We start from the raw sequence: 5,965 nt of genomic DNA on the forward strand, positions 1-5,965 counted from the left end.
AAAAAAAAAAAAAAAAAAAAAAAAAAAAAAAAAAAAAAAATAGCCCCTTGTAAAACTATCAGAATTTCATGACAACTCACTCACTATCATGAGAGCAGTATGGAGATAATCACCCCTACGATTCCATTACCTTCCACCAGGTCCCTCCCATGACACATGGGGATTATGGGAACTACAGTTCAAGATGAGATTTGGGTGGGGACACAGCCAAACCATATCATTCTACCCCTGGCTCCTCCCAAATCTTATGTCCTCACAATTCAAAACACAATCATGCCCTTCCAACAGTTCCCCAAAGTCTTAACTCATTCCAACATTAACTCAAAAGTCCAAGTCCAAGGCAAGCCCCTTCCACCTGTGAGCCTGTAAAATCAAAAGCAAGTTAGTTACTTCTAGATACAATAGGGGATACAGGCATTGGGTAAATACACCCATTCCAAATGGGAAAAATTGGCCAAAACAAAGGGGCCACAGGCCTTATTCAAGTCTGAAATCCAACAGGGTAGTCATTAAACCTTAAAGTTTCAAAATGATCTCTTTTGACTCCATGTTTCACATCCAGGTCACACTGATGCAAGAGGTGGGTTTCCATGGCCTTGGGCAGCTCCATCCTCGTGGCTTTGCAGGGTATAGCCCCCCTCCTGGCTGCTTTCGCAGGCTGGCATGGAGTGTCTGTGGCTTTTCCAGGTGCACAGTGCAAGCTGTCAGTGGATCTACCATTCTGAGGTCTGGAGACAGTGGCCCTCTTCACACAGCTCCACTAGGCAGTGCCCTGGTGGGGACTTTTTGTTGGGGGTCCAACCCCACCTTTCCCTTGTGCACTGCCCTAGCAGAGGTTCTCTATGAGGGCTCCCCTGTGCAGCAGACTTCTGCCTGGACATCCAGGCCTTTCCACACCTCCTTTGAAATTTAGGCAGAGGTTCCCACACCTCAGTTCTTGACTTCTGCACACCCACAGGCCCAACACCATGTGTAAGCTTCCAAGGCTTGGGGCTTGCACCCTCTGAAGCAGTGGCCTGAGTTGTACATTGGCCTCTTTTAGCCAAGGCTGGTGCTCAAGCATCTGGGATGCAGGGCACCATATCCCAAGGCTGTACACAGTAGGGATGGCCTGGGCCCAGCCCACGAAACCATTTTTCCCTCCTAGGCTCTGGGCCTGTAATGGGGTGGGGTGGGGCACTGCTATGAATGTCTCTGACATATCCTGGAGATGTCTTCCCCATTGTCTTGGTAAGTAACATTTGACTCCTCGTTACTTATGCAAATTTCTGCAGCCAGCTTGAATTTCTCCCCAGAAAATGGGGTTTTCTTTTCTATAGCATTGGCAGGCTGCAAATTTTCCAAACTTTTATGCTCTGCTTCCTCTTGAATGCTTTGTTGCTTTGAAATTTCTTTCACCAGATACCCTAAATCACCTCTTTCAAGTTCAAAGTTCCACAGATCTCTGGGGCAGGGGCAAAATGCTGTCAGTCTCTTTGCATAGCAAGAATGACCTTTACTACAGTTCTCAACAAGTTCTGCAACTCCATCTGAGACCACCTCAGCTGGACCATTGTCCATATCACTATCAGCATTTTGGTCAAAGCCATTCTACAAGTCTCTAGGAAATTCCAAACTTTCTGACATTCTCCTGTCTCCTTCTGAGCCCACCAAACTGTTCCAACCTCTGCTTGTTACCCAGTTTTAAAGTCACTTCAACATTTTTGGATATTTTTACAGCAGTGCTCCACTCTCCGTGGTACCAACGTACTGTATTAGTCTGTTCTCACACCGATAATAAAGACAAACCCAAGTCTGCATAATTTATAAAGGAAAGAGGTCTAATTGACTCACAGTTCCACAGAGGCTGGGTAAGCCTCAGGAACCTTACAATCATGGCAGAAGCAAATGGGGAAGCAAACACATCCTTCTTCACGCAGCAGCAGAAAAGAGAAGTTCCAAACAAAAAGGGGAAAAGCCCCTTATAAATCAGATCTTGTGAGAACTCACTCACTATCATGGGAGCAGCATGGAAGTAACCACCCCCATGATTCCACTACTTCCCACTGGGTCTCTCCTACAACATGTAGGGCTTATGGGAACTACAGTTCAAGAGGAGATTTGGGTGGGGATACAGCCAAATCATATCAGCATGTTTTTTAATGAAAAAAAAAAAAAAAACACACAACATTGATAATCAAATTCATAGAGATTTTCTCCTGTTTTCTTCTAGAAGTTTTATGGCTTTAGGTTTTACATTTAGACTTATGATTTATTTTAGTTAATTTTTATATAAGCTATGAAGTATATGCTGAGGTTCCTTTTTGTCATATGAACATCCAATTATTCCATCACTATTTATGGAAATGACTATTTCAACGGAAATTGTGTGCTTTTGTCAAAAATCAGGCAACCATATTTGTGTATTTATTTCTGGGCTCTCTATTCCACTCCACTTATCTATATGTATATCCTTATGCTAGTACCACAGTCTTAATTACTGTAGCTTTATAGTGACTCATGAAATTGGATAGTGTGGTTCTACAAGTTTTTCCTTCTTATTTGTAATTTTTTGATCATTCTATTTTCTTTGTCTTTTCATGTACATTTTAGAATCATCTTGTCATTATCTATAAAAAATCTTGCTGGAATTTTGATAGGAATTACATTAAAACTGTAGATAAATTTGGAGAGAATTAATATCCTAACAATTTTAAGCGTTTCTATCTATGAACATAGCATAGCTCTTCATTTATTTAGTTCTTTATTCATTTCTTTTTTCAGTTTTGAGAAGACCATTTTGATAAGGAGACATCTGAGTTAAGACCTGAATTAAGTGAGGAAGTGAACCATCTGTAGAAAGAGTGTTTCAGGCAGGCAGTATAATAATAAGTGCAAAGAGCGTTTCAGGCAGGCAGTATAATAATAAGTGCAAAGAGTGTTTCAGGCAGGCAGTATAATAATAAGTGCAAAGGCCCTGAAGTAAAGTATGGTAGAAGTAGTCTAAGAACAGTAAGGAGGCTAGAGGAGGAGGTGGAAAATTCTTCTTGTTTGATTCCTGGTAGCATTACTCCAACAATTATTTCTTCACCCCAGCAGCAGCAAAGTCTTCCCATAGCAGTAGCTGAATGGAGTTTGCAATTCTTCTTGAATTTGCAGAATTAGCCTCATTACGTCATCCCCGCCACCTCCCCTACCACCCTCATTACTGAACAGCACCAACCAGTGGAGTGGAGTGAAGTGGTGTGAAGAGGAGTAGAAGATCATATTACAAAAGTAACAAGAGGCCAGATTATATCAGGTCTTACAGTCACTGTAAGGTATTGAATTTTATTCAGGGAAAGAACAGAAGTGATTGAATGTTTTTGAGCAGATGAGTGATGTCTGACTTATCTTTAAAAAGATCATTCTGAGTGCTGTATGCAGAAAGGATTGATGGGAAAAGATGAGTCCAAGACAGAAGCAGGGAAACCAATGATGCGACAATTACAGTATTTCAGCAAGAGCAGACGGTGGCTTGGACTAAGGCATGAGTACAGGAAGTAATAAATGTTGGAATATAGATCTATTTTAAAGATAGCGACACAAGTTGCTGAGGGTTAGATGTGGGCTGTGAGAGAAAGAGAGGAATTAAAGGTTTTTGTTCTAAGTAACTGAAACGATAGCATGTCCATCAACTAAGTTGGGGAAGACTGTGAGAGTAGAGGTTTCAAAATTGTTTATCTAGTTTAGAATAAATAGGCAGGGGAAAAAAGATTCTAAAATATTTATGCACTATTAAATTTTAAGTACGGAATCTAAGAACCTGCATCATACATCTGAGTACACTCCAACAGCAACCATCAGGGATAAACAGCAGTCTATGCATTATGGCTCGAATGTGAATGGTGAGGGTAAGGCAATAGGCAGAGGGGAGGAAAATAATATTTTAATTAGTAACTCAAATTATTATGCCTCTAAAGGAGCATGTAGGAATGATATCTGGTGCTCAGGAAGACCTCACTGAATATTATGTACTTTACTTGAGACTTAAAGGAGTTAGCCAGAGGAGGAAGCTGGAGTTTGTAGGAATGGGAGGTTAGTCCATAAGCCAAGTGATGAACAGATGCAAATGTCAAAGAATGAGAAGATGTGTTTGACAAAGTAAAAGAACAACAAGCATAAATACAGAAGGGAGAGCCAAATTGAGAGTATTGTGAAATAAAGCAGGAGATATATTTTATTCTAATAACCAGATCTACATTTTTTTTTTTTTTTTTTTTTTTTTTTTTTNTCTTATTTGTAATTTTTTGATCATTCTATTTTCTTTGTCTTTTCATGTACATTTTAGAATCATCTTGTCATTATCTATAAAAAATCTTGCTGGAATTTTGATAGGAATTACATTAAAACTGTAGATAAATTTGGAGAGAATTAATATCCTAACAATTTTAAGCGTTTCTATCTATGAACATAGCATAGCTCTTCATTTATTTAGTTCTTTATTCATTTCTTTTTTCAGTTTTGAGAAGACCATTTTGATAAGGAGACATCTGAGTTAAGACCTGAATTAAGTGAGGAAGTGAACCATCTGTAGAAAGAGTGTTTCAGGCAGGCAGTATAATAATAAGTGCAAAGAGCGTTTCAGGCAGGCAGTATAATAATAAGTGCAAAGAGTGTTTCAGGCAGGCAGTATAATAATAAGTGCAAAGGCCCTGAAGTAAAGTATGGTAGAAGTAGTCTAAGAACAGTAAGGAGGCTAGAGGAGGAGGTGGAAAATTCTTCTTGTTTGATTCCTGGTAGCATTACTCCAACAATTATTTCTTCACCCCAGCAGCAGCAAAGTCTTCCCATAGCAGTAGCTGAATGGAGTTTGCAATTCTTCTTGAATTTGCAGAATTAGCCTCATTACGTCATCCCCGCCACCTCCCCTACCACCCTCATTACTGAACAGCACCAACCAGTGGAGTGGAGTGAAGTGGTGTGAAGAGGAGTAGAAGATCATATTACAAAAGTAACAAGAGGCCAGATTATATCAGGTCTTACAGTCACTGTAAGGTATTGAATTTTATTCAGGGAAAGAACAGAAGTGATTGAATGTTTTGAGCAGATGAGTGATGTCTGACTTATCTTTAAAAGATCATTCTGAGTGCTGTATGCAGAAAGGATTGATGGGAAAAGATGAGTCCAAGACAGAAGCAGGGAAACCAATGATGCGACAATTACAGTATTTCAGCAAGAGCAGACGGTGGCTTGGACTAAGGCATGAGTACAGGAAGTAATAAATGTTGGAATATAGATCTATTTTAAAGATAGCGACACAAGTTGCTGAGGGTTAGATGTGGGCTGTGAGAGAAAGAGAGGAATTAAAGGTTTTGTTCTAAGTAACTGAAACGATAGCATGTCCATCAACTAAGTTGGGGAAGACTGTGAGAGTAGAGGTTTCAAAATTGTTTATCTAGTTTAGAATAAATAGGCAGGGGAAAAAAGATTCTAAAATATTTATGCACTATTAAATTTTAAGTACGGAATCTAAGAACCTGCATCATACATCTGAGTACACTCCAACAGCAACCATCAGGGATAAACAGCAGTCTATGCATTATGGCTCGAATGTGAATGGTGAGGGTAAGGCAATAGGCAGAGGGGAGGAAAATAATATTTTAATTAGTAACTCAAATTATTATGCCTCTAAAGGAGCATGTAGGAATGATATCTGGTGCTCAGGAAGACCTCACTGAATATTATGTACTTTACTTGAGACTTAAAGGAGTTAGCCAGAGGAGGAAGCTGGAGTTTGTAGGAATGGGAGGTTAGTCCATAAGCCAAGTGATGAACAGATGCAAATGTCAAAGAATGAGAAGATGTGTTTGACAAAGTAAAAGAACAACAAGCATAAATACAGAAGGGAGAGCCAAATTGAGAGTATTGTGAAATAAAGCAGGAGATATATTTTATTCTAATAACCAGATCTACATTTTTTTTTTTTTTTTTTTTTTTTTTTTTT

The sequence above is a fragment of the Rhinopithecus bieti genome, unplaced genomic scaffold (genome assembly GCF_001698545.2).
Source record: "Rhinopithecus bieti isolate Rb0 unplaced genomic scaffold, ASM169854v2 scaffold_6380, whole genome shotgun sequence".
NCBI classification, from domain to species: domain Eukaryota; kingdom Metazoa; phylum Chordata; class Mammalia; order Primates; family Cercopithecidae; genus Rhinopithecus; species Rhinopithecus bieti.